Below are 13,592 nucleotides of genomic sequence, written 5' to 3'. Positions count from 1 at the left end.
TGGAGGCCGCTGGTCTGGGGGCCTCTGTCTTCTCCCAGCTCCAGGCCCCTCTGATCTGGGAGGCCAGACCTACAGCCCTGGCCACAGTTGGGGGTGGCCTGCCCCACGCTGCCTTGAATTGGCACAGGCGGAACTTCGGCCGCCCCCAGCCACGGAGAAGCGCAGCCTTACTGCGACTCCCCAGCCTGCGCCGGCCCGTTCCGCCTCAGCTTCCCCCGAGTTCCAGCTTCTCCTCCCACCTGGGCTGGGAGCCCCTTGGGCCCTGTCCAGCCACGCGGGGACCTAGGGTCCTCATGCCCGCACTTTGCACCCAGGCCCCGCCCGGTCCACCCATGTCGGGCCCCCGAGGCGAATTCAAACGTGGGACTGTGTTTTCTCCCCAGGTGCTGGCAACTGTGTCACCAGGGAGCCAGCGATTCCCAGGAAAACGCTTCCTCGTCAGGCGGTGGACACGTGCCCAGTGTCTTCACCGAGAGTCTGCACAACAGGGCAAGGTTAGATTGCTTTCTACCAAGATGGATTGTAACCTGCCCCCGCTCGTGCGAGAAGAACAGCATGTATCCACGAGGTCACTGACCCCTTTGCTGATGCTGGAGAATCCAGAAGACCTCTTGCTTGGATCCACCTTCAAACGGTGGGCCTGGGTGGTGGGGAAAGAAGGTCTCAAGTTTTTTTAGTGACAAGCCCAAAGGTGAGAAACTAGGAGGGGCTGTCCAGGGTCCATGAACCCCAGTGGGCCCACCCGGGGCAGGGTCCCCTACCCTCCCCACCAGCCTGGGGCACACGGTGACCTAAGTGGCCGACCCAAGCCTCTCAGGGGGAGTTTTCTGCTCATCAGGGCCGGTCCTGGAGAGACTCCCAGTGCTGGCTTCTGGGTCTGGCCTGGGTCAGTCCCTATAATAGCCTCCCCTGGGGACCTGGTCTCTTCATTGCAGGAGGCAGCGTGGGAAACGGCCGACGCGCTGATATGGACTCCCGCTCCCCTGCAGCCTGGTCCCTGGGGGGAGGGGGGAGGGCCGTGAGGGCCGAGCAAACCTTCTGTCCTCTGTATCCATCAAGTGCTGGGTGGGACTGTCCACTCCCCGTGGCCATGCGCATCGTCCTCCCGGGCTCCTCCGCAGCCCGCTCTCCTTAGGAACTCTGCTCACAAAGTTCTACTCTTTGGGATCCTTTCGAGGACCTGCATCCTGCCTGCAAGACCAGCCTCACCCACATACCCTGGGTCTGAGCAGTGACCTGACTCACCTGGCGTCCCGACGGCCAGCAGCGGCTGCCCTTCTCTGGGGCGGGTCCTGTGTGTCCTCAACACCCCTGGACCTTGCCGGCCTGCCCACTGGTCCTCGTTTGCCAGGCCCAGTCTTCGGAGGTCACCAGGTGTAACTGGCAGGTCCGGCTTCACTGTCCAGAATAGAGGCTGCTTGGGGTAGGGGGGTCAGTGGCCAGGCTGGGCAGTGCCTCGATAGCCACCGCAGTCTGGAATCTCTCTCTGCCTCTAGAAGATAGACCGCCCTCATCTGTATCAATTTCATTCATTCATCTATTGGTTAGTGAAAAACTCACTCAGTCGTGTCTGACTCTTTGCAACCCCATGAACTGTAGCCTGCCAGGCTCCTCTGTCCATAGGGATTCTTCAGGCAAGGATACTGGAGTAGGTTGCTGTGCCCTCCATTAGGGGATCTTCCTGACTCAGGAATTGAACCCCTGACTCAGGGGTCTCCTGCATTGCAGGCAGATTTTTTTTACCATCTGAGCCATCCTTTAGGAGCTATACATGTGCTCAAGCCCCGCAGCCTTGGCCTCTTGGGGATTGATAGGGGAGATGGATAGGGAGACCAGGGAACATCGTCGTCTGGGACTTGCGGCGATGGCAAGGCCCCTGGAGTCAGAAGGGTGTGGCACACGGCACTGGTCCTTGCCAGGGAGGCTGAGGAACACCTCCCAGAGACCTTCTGCTCGAGCTGAGATCTGAAGGCTGCCTGGAAGAATGGGAGACAAGCCACCCAGGGCTTCGGCCCAGGGTGTGGCTGGTTTGCTTTTCAGGTGGAGTGAAGATTGAGGTGGGGTATGTCCAGCGGAGGTGGGGAGAGCAGGTAGGAAGCCAGGGAGGCTGTCCAGCTGTCCAGACTAGAGGTGATGTCCCCTGGGGCGGTGTGCGAGCAGAGGGCAGGAAAGGACACACCTGCAGCCTCTGGAGGTCGCTGTCCTTTCTAAGGTAAACCAGGTCATGGGTCACCCCTGAGCTCTGGTCTTCCAGCGTAAGTGCTGCCTGGGCCCGGCCGCTGGCCTCCCACTCCTCATCACCCTGACCTTTGCCCTGCTGGTTTTCCCCGGGTCTCTGCCTGTGTGGATTTGGACCTGGGATAAATCACTGTTCTTCTGTCTCATGCCTACTGGCACTGCCCTCTGGGTAGGCTAGGGAGCCTGGCACCCGCTGGGGCTTTGTTTCCCAAGCCCGCCCTCCTGCAGCTGGCTCTCGTGAGCCTCTGTGCAGTGAAGCTCTCTTATTCCCTGGATGGTCCTGTCTGAGTTGACCCTTCACAGGCCCGTGGAAGGAGGTCACAGGTGGGTGGGGTCAAGGGCGGGATTCACACCTGCTCCCAGCACGGCAAGCCCGGCCCGGCCCCACCCCACCCCACTTGCCTCTGGGCGGCCCTGCCTTGTTGATCGGAGTGGACAGTAACACGCGGCCAGCCGGGCGTGGGCAGGGGAGCTTGACCTCGGGAGGGACCCCCATCCTCTCCCTTGCCCTCCCTGTGGCCTCCCGAGGGGCAGGGCCAGGTTGGCCACCCTGGGGCTGTGGTTCTCAGCGGGGCGGGGAGCCTGGTGACTTTATCCCCCAGGGGCACTTGGCGATGCCTAGAGGCATTTTACTGGGAATGGGGGTGATACTGGGGCCTAGCGGGGGGCAAGGCCACAGGTGCCGCTCACCTTCCTTCAGGACACAGGACAGAACCCACAACAAAGGCTGTCCAGGCCCCAGATGTGAGGATCCTCCCCCGGGGGGAAGCTCAGCTCAGCCTCACTGGTTCGTGGAGCTGGGGCCCCGGTGGCACTCTCTCTAGTCCTCTGGGGCTGAGAGCACTGGCCGTCTTTAATATTTTTTCCCCCTCGTCCTTAATAAAGATTTGCTGTGGGCACTGGGCTCCAGTTTTGGAAAGTGCAGGGTCCTGCCTCCCAGGCCGCAGGCTTTGCACTAAGGCCACAGAACCCAGCTCACCTCCAAGACTGACTGAGCCTCTTTGTAACCATTGCCAAAAGCCCCCCTGGTCATCACTAACAAGCTTCCTGACTCCTAATTAGACAAAGATGCCCACTCCAGTAAACACCCTGTAGTGCCCCAACCAATCACCTAACACCACCCTTCCAGCAGGAATATTCTTTGTCGTGAGGCTATAAAATTGGTTTCTAATCCAAGAAAACTGTCAGCTTCCCTTGGTCGTTCAGGAGGTCAGCCTGCTCTGCTCGCAGTGCCCACATTATCTCTGCTCTTTGTTCTTAATAAACTCACTCCCATCTGAAATGCTCTCTGTCTGGATGTTCCTTTTCAACCCGCATACGGACTGCCTCCACAGAAAGAAGGCAGAGTAAGAACTGAAGGCCAGGCAGGAGGGGCTCCTGTCGCTGGGGACAGAGCCAAGCCCTGGACAGTGACATCCTGATGTGGCCCCTGCTGCCCTGGGGGGTCTCAGAGGGCAGCCTCCTGACCTGGATCACCCTGGGAAGTGGCTCTGGGGCGGGCCAGGACAACCAGGACAGAGGGCACAGCGTATGCAGAGGCCCTGGGGAGTCCCTGCTGGATGGGTGAACACCCATGTGTCTGAGCTGCGAATATGGAAGAGGAAAAAGCCCCCTCCCACGGGCGCAGATGGCTCTGCCAGGCAGCTTTGTCCCCCCACTTCCCCGGGGCACCCTTACTCCCCAGCACGCGTTCATCTTGCCCTTTTCCTCCTCTGTCTCTGGGGGAAGAATACTGATGGAGTTGGATCATCAACATGAGAAATGGCAGATCCTGGGATCGCTGCCCCACGGCACGGGGAGGACAACCCCCACTCTTGCCTTGTGGCCAGAAACAGCCCGAGGTGGCTGCGCTCAGAAGCCTTGGGGTCTGCCCAGCGGCCTGACCACAGCCACCCCGCAGTCCCTCCCAGGACTGAGTGACCTGTGCTCGCTGCTTGGGTGGAGGGGCTGGGAGGGGGCAGTGCGAGGGAACAGCTTGGGGGCCTTTCCCCTAGGGACCCACGGCTAAGCCCACCCTGGTACTCAGGGAAGCCGAGCCCTGCTGCGTCGTCCTGTGGGCACCCAGAAGGGCCAGAAGCCCCAGGAGGGCTGGCTGGAGGACAGGACGTTTGTTCCGTGCAAATCCATCCACTTTCTGTGCTGTGAAACCACGCTGTTGGTCTTCAGACTTGGCGGAGAGACTTCCCGCCTGAGATAATATCCTAGCAACCTCTCGGGGTGACCGGGTCACACTCGTGGTTAGAGTTGCAAAGCTGTTTACATTGAGTTTTATGGCATTTGAGGGAACTTAGCGATTTCAAAGCTGGGAAGATGGTTGTTCAGAGCTTCCAAAAGTTGATCCTGGGGCAGCAGGGCCTGAAAACGCATGGGCTGACTTTTCAGGAACGTGAAATCTAAACTCTCCGCTCACCCCCTGGGAGTTTGGAGGCTGCTAGGCAGGGGGAGCCTGCGCCTTGTCTGTAGAGCCTCATCTCCAGTTGGGGGAGGCCACCAGCTCCTTCTGCGTGAGCTGTAGGTGTCAGGCTGCTGGCTGCTGGGGTATTGCTGGGAAATGTGTGTGCGCGCGCGTCAGGGAGCGGGGCGTGCCTGGGGTTAGGTCGGAAAAAGAAGCCAAAGATTCCGAAAAACTTGTTACTGTCTCTTCTTTTTAAAATTGAGAAATAATTGATGTATATGTGTTTCAGGTGTACAGCAGAGTGATTCACAATTTTAAAAGGTTATGTTTCATTTATATTTATTAGAAGATACTGGCTACATTCCCTGCGCTATACGGTACATCCTCGTAGCTTGTTTGTTTTATACACAGTAGCGTGTATCTCTTAATCCTCTACGCCTGTCTTGTCCACTTCCCTCTTCCCACTGGTAACCACTAGCTCGTTCTCTATACCTGTGGGTCGGTTTCCTTTTTGTTATAGTCACCAGTTTGTTGCATGTTTTAGGTCCACCTATAAGCAATATCACTGACTCGATGGACGTGAGTCTGAGTGAACTCCGGGAGTTGGTGATGGACAGGGAGGGCTGGCGTGCTGTGATTCGTGGGGTCGCAAACAGCTGGACACAACTGAGCGACTGAACTGGCTGATAAGCAATATCACACAGTATTCGTCCTTCTCTGTCTGACTCACTTCTCTTAGCCCTCCAAGTCATCCACGTTGCTGCAAATGGCAAAAGTTCATGCCTTTTATGGTTGAGTAATATCCCATTATGTATAGATCATTGTCTGTTGTTTTTTTTTTTTTTAAGTTTGAGCCATCCCCTGCGGGGAGGGGATAAGCTAGGGAGTTAGGGATGGACAGGTACACACTGCTATATTTAAACTGGAGAACCGACAAGGACCTACTGCATAGCACAGAGAACTCTGCTCAGTGTTGTGTGGCAGCCTGGGTGGGAGGGAAGTTTGGGGGAAAATGGATGCATGTGTATGTGTGACTGAGTCCATTCTCTTTACCTGAAACCATTTTATTTCTTTTTCTTGCCTTATTGTTCTGGCTAAAACCTCCAGTACTGTGTTGAGTCAGAGTCTTTGTCTTTTTTCCGATCTCAAGATTAAGTTGATGTTAGATGTGAGTTTTTCACAGATGCTCTTAACATGTTGATGAAGCTCCATTGCTAGTGTGTTGAGTGATTTCATTATGAAAATGTTTTGTTAAACATTCTCCCCACATCTACCGAGGCGAATTTGTGGTTCTATCTTTTATTCTAACAATTTTATATGTTATGTTGATCGATTTTCATATGTCAAACCAACCCTGCATTCCTGGGATAAATGCCATGTGGTCATACTGTAGAATCATTTTATATGTTTCTCAATTTGATTCAGTATTTCACTGAGGGTTTTTGTCCCTATATTAGGATTTGTAGTGTTTGGCAATATTCTATTTCAAATTCTTGCATGGTCAATGGTTTTCAAAATTTTCTTCTGTCTTTATTGAATTTGGTACTAGTGTTACACTCGCTTTTTCTAAAGGTTTTTTGAGACTTTTCTACTTTTTCTGTGCCCTGGAGCGGTTTAAATGGTATTGGGATAATCCGTTCCCTAAAACTGTGTTAGAATTCCCATGTGGAACCATACAGCCTGGCGCAGTTTTGGCATGAGCTAGAACTATCTATTTAAGAATGTTATTTTTTTATATTAGTTGGGTCATTTTCTCTTTCCTGTCGCTTCTGGGGTTAAGTCTTCTAATTTACAGTTTCTTAGAAAGAATCTGTTTCATCCAAGTCTACAGATTTATTGGCATAAAGTTGATCAAAGCATTCTTCTGTGGTTCTTTCCATTTTCTCTGTTCTCCTTTCTCTATTTGTCTTGTCTTAAATGGCAACCCACTCCAGTATCCTCGCCTGGAAAATCTCATGGACAGAGGAACCTGGTGGATTGCAGTCCATGGGGTCGCGCAGAGTCGGACACGACTGAAGCGACTTAGTGGCATTCTGTACATGGGGCTTCCCAGGTGGCGCTAGTGGTAAAGAACCTGCCTACCGGTGCAGGAGACGTTAGAGACATGGGTTCAGTCCCTGGGTCGGGAAGATCCCCTGGAGGAGGGCATGGCAGCCCCCTCCAGTACTCTTGCCTGGAGAACCCCATGGACAGAGGAGCCTGGGGGGCTACAGTCCACGGGGTCACAAAGAATCGGACGCGACTGAAGCAGCTTAGCACGTACGCATTCTGTACACATATGTATATATTCTCTCTTTTTCCTAATTGTTCTGGTTTTAATTGCCCTTTTCGCTCCAAAAAGTCAGCTTGGTTGCCCCTTTCTTGGAACGAGGCTGCAGGGGGGACCCACCCTGGTGCTTCTCTGTCCTTCCAGAGGCGGTGGGCCTGCACTGTGTTCCGAAGGCTCTTTGCTCTGTCTCCCGCTGGCGCCATCAATAAACCTCTTCTGTGTCAAACTGCATCTTTGCATCTGACTGTCAGCAGACCCAAACAAGCCCCAGGCATTCCCTGGCTGCAGTGTGGAGAATGCCCTAGAAGGGATGGGAAGGGAGGTAAAGCCGGTCTGCCTGCCTGCCGCAGTAGTCTGGGAGCAGAGGGGACCCTGGTCTCATCTCAGAAAGTGGGGAGTGGGAGGGGGTGTACAGTAAGGGATGGGTCTATGAGCTGTTTGAGATCAAGGGACTTGGGCATATAACTGCATAGTTAACATTTCACCATTTATTGCTTTCAACATTCCTTCCCAGGACCGCAAGAATCAGATAAAGCTACAAATCTGAAGGCAGAGTTGAAATGTTTATTCACAATCTCTCAACTTAGCCTTAACCCCCACCCCTCACTGGATCTCAAGATCTTGCATGAGAAAGAAAGAGACATGGTTCTAAAGGGGACAAGCAAAGGTTACTAAAAAGCCTGGAGGGGCCAGGACCCCGGCTGGCCCTGCTCCTGGCCCTGCACGCAGAGGCTGGGGGGTGGGGGCAACTGTCCTTGGCCGTGGACGCAGCACGGGGTCTGGCCAGCTCTGATAAGGTCTGGCCCTGCCCAGGAGGCGACCAGGGAGGGCTGGTGGTCAGCAGCCCACCTTCTCCCCCAGATGCTAAAAGAAGGAAAAGTCAAGCAAACCTGGGCACTTTTCAGGTGGGTTTTGTGCTGCCGGTCTTTCGCTGGGGGAGCATATTATACATTTCCTCTGTTAGGAAATAGACTGTTCTGGTGACAGGAGGCTTCAGAGATCATTTTAGCGGAAAAGGGAACGGAGGAGGCCAGGTGGTGGGTCTTCCGGCTGCTCAGGACCTTCCCCCCAGCAACTCCAAATTCATTCATGTTCTCCATTAGACGCCCTCCCCAGATTGTGCTTGGACCCAAGAGCTCCGGGTCTACACACTGCTTTCATACCTGCATTGTGCAGATAAGAAAAGCAAGGGGCTGTCTGAGATCTGGAAGCAAGTGCAAGGCTGAGCTGGGAAGCTCCGTGTCCCGCCTCACCGCCTCACCTGCCCCAAGCCAAGGTACACAAGCGCAGCTGTGCAGGCTCAGGTGTGGCTCCTGCCCTGAAAGCAGGCTCAGCTCGTCGAGCCGCTGTGTACCTGCCCAAGGTGTTAAGCTCACCAGGTGTGCCTTGCTCCCGGCTGAAGTTAAGCCAGAGAGGTTGGGCTCGTTGCAGGCAAGTGCCATGTGCGTAACTCTGTACCCCTTTCAGGACTTGGGGAGAGGTTCAGGTGGGTGGCCCTAATCTGGTGACCCAGGGGCCCCACAGGACTCCTCCTGGGGAGACCCGCCTGCCCTGAGGGCCCATCCCACCCCTGGTTTCTGACCAGCCCCTCCTCTTCCTTTTTCCATTGTCCTGCATTCACTCCGCAGGAGGCCTGAGCTGCCTGCTGGGTTTCTGGGTGAATGTGCCCATGATATGGGGCCAGCCAAAGCTGAAAACCGAGCATACATCATAGCAGTGAGTCCCCCCAAATGCTGGGGTGCCCTGGGGTGTGCTCACACACAGGAGGCATCTCCTGGGCTCTTTCTACATCCTGGGTCCTGGGGACCAGCAAGGAGACAGCCACAGAAACCAGCCTGCTGAACAGACTGGCCTCCAGTTTAGGGCCCCAGGAAAGGACTTAATTCTCCCCAGCTCTTGGCTTCACACAGCCCCGTCAGATGTCCCCTCCCTGACCTTTTTCATGGAGCTAATGCAGCTTCAATTGGGTCATCTTCCTTGCTGGGAGCTTCCGAGGGCCCAGGAGGGACTTAAAGTTTGCCAAAAGTAAGCAACTTTTATGTGATGGACACGCTGTAAGGTGACCAGGGGTGGCTGAGGGGGTCCTAATGAGTCACGCCCTTGCCCTCATATGTTCTTTTCCTTCTAGAGTTCTCCCCTGCCAACAGTGTACGCTTCATCTCCATAGAATCCTTGAGGCCGTAGCTTTCTGGTGCCTTTCGGTCATAGGAACAGTCTTCCTTCACCCATGATGACTGCCTTTCAGAGATGGAAGTCTCCAATCTGGTCCCCAGAAAAAGTCCAGTCTCACAGGCAGCTCCAGTCTTTCCCCAAACTCATGCCCAGGCCCCAGCGGGGAGAGGGGAAGGGCTGTGGCCAAAATGTTGAAACAGCAGGTAAAGCTCTTCCGGAGTGTCCTGGGGCTGCTGCAGCAAGCAACCAGTCTGGGGCCAGTGTACAGCAGACATGGATCCCTCTCTGTTCTGGAGCCAGAAATCCATGAGCAAGGATCGGCAGGGCTGCCTTCCCACAGGAGGGTGCAGGGGAAGGTCCTTCCTGCCTCTTCCAGCTTCTGTGGACTCTAGGTGACCCTGGCTTTTGCCTGGATCTCTTCTGCCTTATCAACACCCAGCCTTCTCTCCTGTATGTCTGTGTCTCAAACCTCCCTCCTCCTTCTCTTCGAAGGACCCCAGTTCTCGGATTTGGGGCTCACCTCAAATCCACCATGATCTCAAGATCCCTAACTTAATGATATCCACAAAGATCCTTTTACAAATGAGGTCACCTCCACAGGTTCTGGGGATGAGGCTGTGGACAGATCTTGTGCGGTCACTGTTTTCAGCCCCCTACAGTCATATTTAGAGTCCTTTCTGAGCGTGGACGAGGAGTCAAGTGCACAGCAGGTGAGATGAGATGTGAGCGGCAGGGAGGGAAGAGGACAAGAGGGTTCAGAGGGAGAGGATGTTGGGGTGACACCTGTGAGGGTGACATTTTATGTCATAAAGGTCCATAAAATCCTTGAGGCCGTAGCTTTCTGGTGCCTTTCGGTCACAGGAACAGTCTTCCTTCACCCATGATGACTGCCTTTCAGAGATGGAAGTTTCCAATCTGGTCCACAGAAAAAATCCAGTCTCACAGGCAGCTCAAGTCTTCTTCCCCAGACTCAGGCCCAGGCCCCAGCGGGGAGAGGGGGAACGGCTGTGGCCTAACTAACTCCTAACCCTAACTCCTTATGGACTGGATGGCTGAGAAGGGCCCACCCCGTGGAGATGAGACTGGGAAGCAGAGGGGCCCTGGTGTGAGAGCTGAGGGCGTGGCGAGCCTGGAGGGTGGAGGTGGGTGGAGCGGAAATAGGCAGGGCGTGGACGGCGGGGAAGGCTGTGGCCTGGCCAGCTCAGACCATCCTGCAGGGGAAGCGGCAGGCCATCAGGCACTGGGAGGCCAGGAGGGGCGTTTCTGGGGACGAGATCGTGTGTTGGGGTGGTCGGCCTGCAGCCTTGTGACCCCAGATACGCCCCCCTGCCTAGGTCTGATCACTGGGCCTTGTCCTTGCTAGATGTGGGGAGCAGGGGAGTCAGGTGTCCTGGGAGGGCCAGGCAGGGCTCCCCTCCAGCTGCCTGGAACTCTGGTGACAGTTGCATAAAGCAATGCATGAAGCCAGGCAGCTTTATGGGGTGTTTGATGAAGCTTTTAAGGCATCAGAAACCATCATCAGAGGCATGGCCGCCTGCTCCGTGTGGCTCAAGACGCAGTCTCGTGGGGGCGTCTGCTGGATTGCAGGCCACACCTGGCGGCCCTGGAGCCTGGCCAGGGTGCTCCCTGTTCCTTTGTCCCCTGACCACCAGGCCATCCTGCCAGGCACGGCAGGAGCCCTCCGTGTACGAGGTGTGTCCAGAGCCCTGGTCCTGGGTCCTGGCACCACAGAGGGCGACGCTAACAGGGTAATGAAAGCCGTGGCGATTTCAACAGGTTCTTAGACGGGAGACGCTTGGCACATGCTTCTTTGTTGCAGGATCGGGTCCTGTGGCCACATCACAGCGAGAGACACATGAAGTTCCTGGTATTGAGGGGCTCACGAAAGGGGGACAGTAGACCAATCTCTGGATCTCTCTGGAGAACCCCCTGGGAGAGAGCAGGCCTGGGGGGAGAGAGCTGGGTGACAGGCCGCTGCACGGGGGTCAGGAGGCTTCTCGCAGGTGACATAGCAGGCATCCAGGGGGACCGTCAGAACATTCCAGGCAGGGATGCAGTGAGGTTGGAGTGGGATGCGAGCGGCCACCACGTGGAGGGAGGCGAGGTGGGTGGCACGCAGGGGAAGCAGAGAGAGTGGCCCCTGAGAGCGGGCCCAGAGGAGGCTGAGCCTCCACCCAGCAAAAGTCCCCTTTCCTTAAGGTGGCCCCACTGCTGTCTGAGCTGAGATGAGCCGGACTGGGGCAGGGGGAGGGGAGGGGCGGCACTCCCCAGGAGTTTGGGCCAGTGGCGAGCCCCTTCCCCTGGCCAGGCCGTGGACTCAGGAAGAAGCTGGCTGTGCCCTCAGCGTGTGGCTCTGTGGGCACAGGGTGGGGAGCACCCATGGAGCCAAAGGTGCCGTGGGAAGGGGCCTGGCTCTCTGGGACCCTGTCCCCACTGGGAGTCGATCATTCCCAAAGAAACCCTTAGCTGACCATGGCAAGGTGGGGGCTGGTACCTCCGGCTCTGAGACCCCTCCCCAGGTTGCACAGCAGGGCGGGGGGAGCTCAGGCTGCAGCTCCCATCTCCCTCAGCAGTACAGCTGGTGGTCAGGGGCTCTGCCCTCTGCTCCCCAAGAATGACCAGCTGGCAACCTGGGGGAGCGCCTTCGATCTTGCTGAATCTTGCTTTTCTCCTCTACTGGAGAAGCTGAGGGGTCAAAGGTGGAGCTCACAGGCTAGCCTCCCTGGCTCCCAGCCCTGTGGCTTTGGGCCATTTACAAGGCCTCCTATTTCTCTCCAGCCTCCGGGGCTTTGTTTCCTTGGGTGGGTATTGAATGCATCAGTATACCAAGAGCACTGACCCCCTTGTTCACAACAGCACTATTAACAATAGCTAAGGTATGGAAGCAACCTAAATGTCCATCAACAGATGAATGGATAAAAAAGATGTGAGATACACACACACACACACACACACACACACACACACACACACACACACACACGCAGTGGAATATTACTCAGCCATGAGAAAGAACGAAATAATGCCATTTGCATCAGCAGAGATGAACGCGCTAGAGATTATCACTTTAAGTGAAGTAAGTCAGGAAGAGAAAGACAAAATACCACATGACGCCACTTGTGCGTGGAGCCTAAAGTATGGCGCGAATGCACTTACCCATGAAGCGGACACGTGGTTGCAGGGGGCAGGGGGTGGGGTGGGAGGGGGGAAAGGAAGGACTGGGAGTTTGGAACAGGAGACAGAAACCATTATATGTAGATTGGATAGACAAGGCCATACTGTGTAGCACAGGGAACTGTCTTCAACATCCTGTGCAAAACCACAGTGGAAAAGAATCTTTTAAAGTTTGCATTAATAAACACCAGAAGTGCTCGGACTGTGTTTGGTGGCAAGAGCTTGACCGCTTGTAGCTATGAGTACCAGTTCACAGGGGGAGAGAGCCACTGCCTCTGGCATTCCGAGCCCAGATGTGGAGGGCTTCGAACAATGATGGTCTCTCTGTCTCAAGTCACAATCCAGTACAGGAAGGGGGAGGGGAGGGGCCTGTTCCAGAAAGTCACTCTGGGATCCAGGCTCCTTCCAGCTCGTGGTCCTCTCGGGGCTTCAGAGTCTTTCTGTAGGATCGCCTGCGGATGGGGGACCCCTGGGAAGTCCCTCTGGGCCAGGCCTGGGCCGTCTCCACACACAGGCAGAGGCCACGCTAACCACAGGGAGGCCGGGACACGGGGACTGGCTCTGTGTCCAGGAGGAAGTTCAGTCTGTCTCAGCTGTTATTGCTCTTACCTCGTCCTGCAACAGCTGGAGCGCCAAGAAAGGTGAGGGGTAGGAAGGGACTGCAAGGGCCTGGCAGACGACCATGCGAATCGTCCTTCTGGTTACAGCCCAGCCGGCTTTGCCACCCCCGAGAGAGGCTGCAGGAGAGAGCTGGGCCCTCCCTGGGGCCCCCGGCGGCTCCTCCCAGGAGGATTGTGTATGTATCCCAGCCACCTCTTAAATCCCTTAATCTTATTATTCCTTGGCGGGAAGGCTCTGAACATTCCTTTTGTATTTTTTTTTAATTGCCTGACAGGTTTCTTAAACAGAATTCTTCTTTTTTTTTTTTCTTTTAACCCTCAATCTCCGGGAGGATCGTTTCCTGTTGGGGCCAAGGATGGGGTCCTGCTGAGGGCCAAGCAAGTGAGAGCGTTTCTAACAGGGTTCCTGGAGGCCTCTTCTGGCCCACTCGCTGCCGGCAGGGGACAGAGCTGCCCGCACAGCTGAAGCCCTAGGGGATGCCTTGCACCCCCTAGTCTCCCTTCCCACCCAGTTACAGAAGCTTCCTGAACCTGGTTGCGCAGAGATACTTGCTCACCTGTAGATCGCAGGCCCCACCCCAGCGGCCCTGCGGCTGACCGTCAAGCAGGAGAGGAATCTGAACTTTGAGCAGGAGTCCGGGAAATGCTGACACAGTCTGCCTGTCCGTAGCCTGGAATTTGGGAACCCAGGCTGCGGGGGACAGTGAGATGAACCAGACATTGC

The sequence above is a fragment of the Ovis aries genome, chromosome 21, assembly GCF_016772045.2.
Source record: "Ovis aries strain OAR_USU_Benz2616 breed Rambouillet chromosome 21, ARS-UI_Ramb_v3.0, whole genome shotgun sequence".
NCBI classification, from domain to species: domain Eukaryota; kingdom Metazoa; phylum Chordata; class Mammalia; order Artiodactyla; family Bovidae; genus Ovis; species Ovis aries.
The sequence above is the reverse complement of the archived record's forward strand: the minus strand, read 5'-3'. Positions refer to the sequence as shown.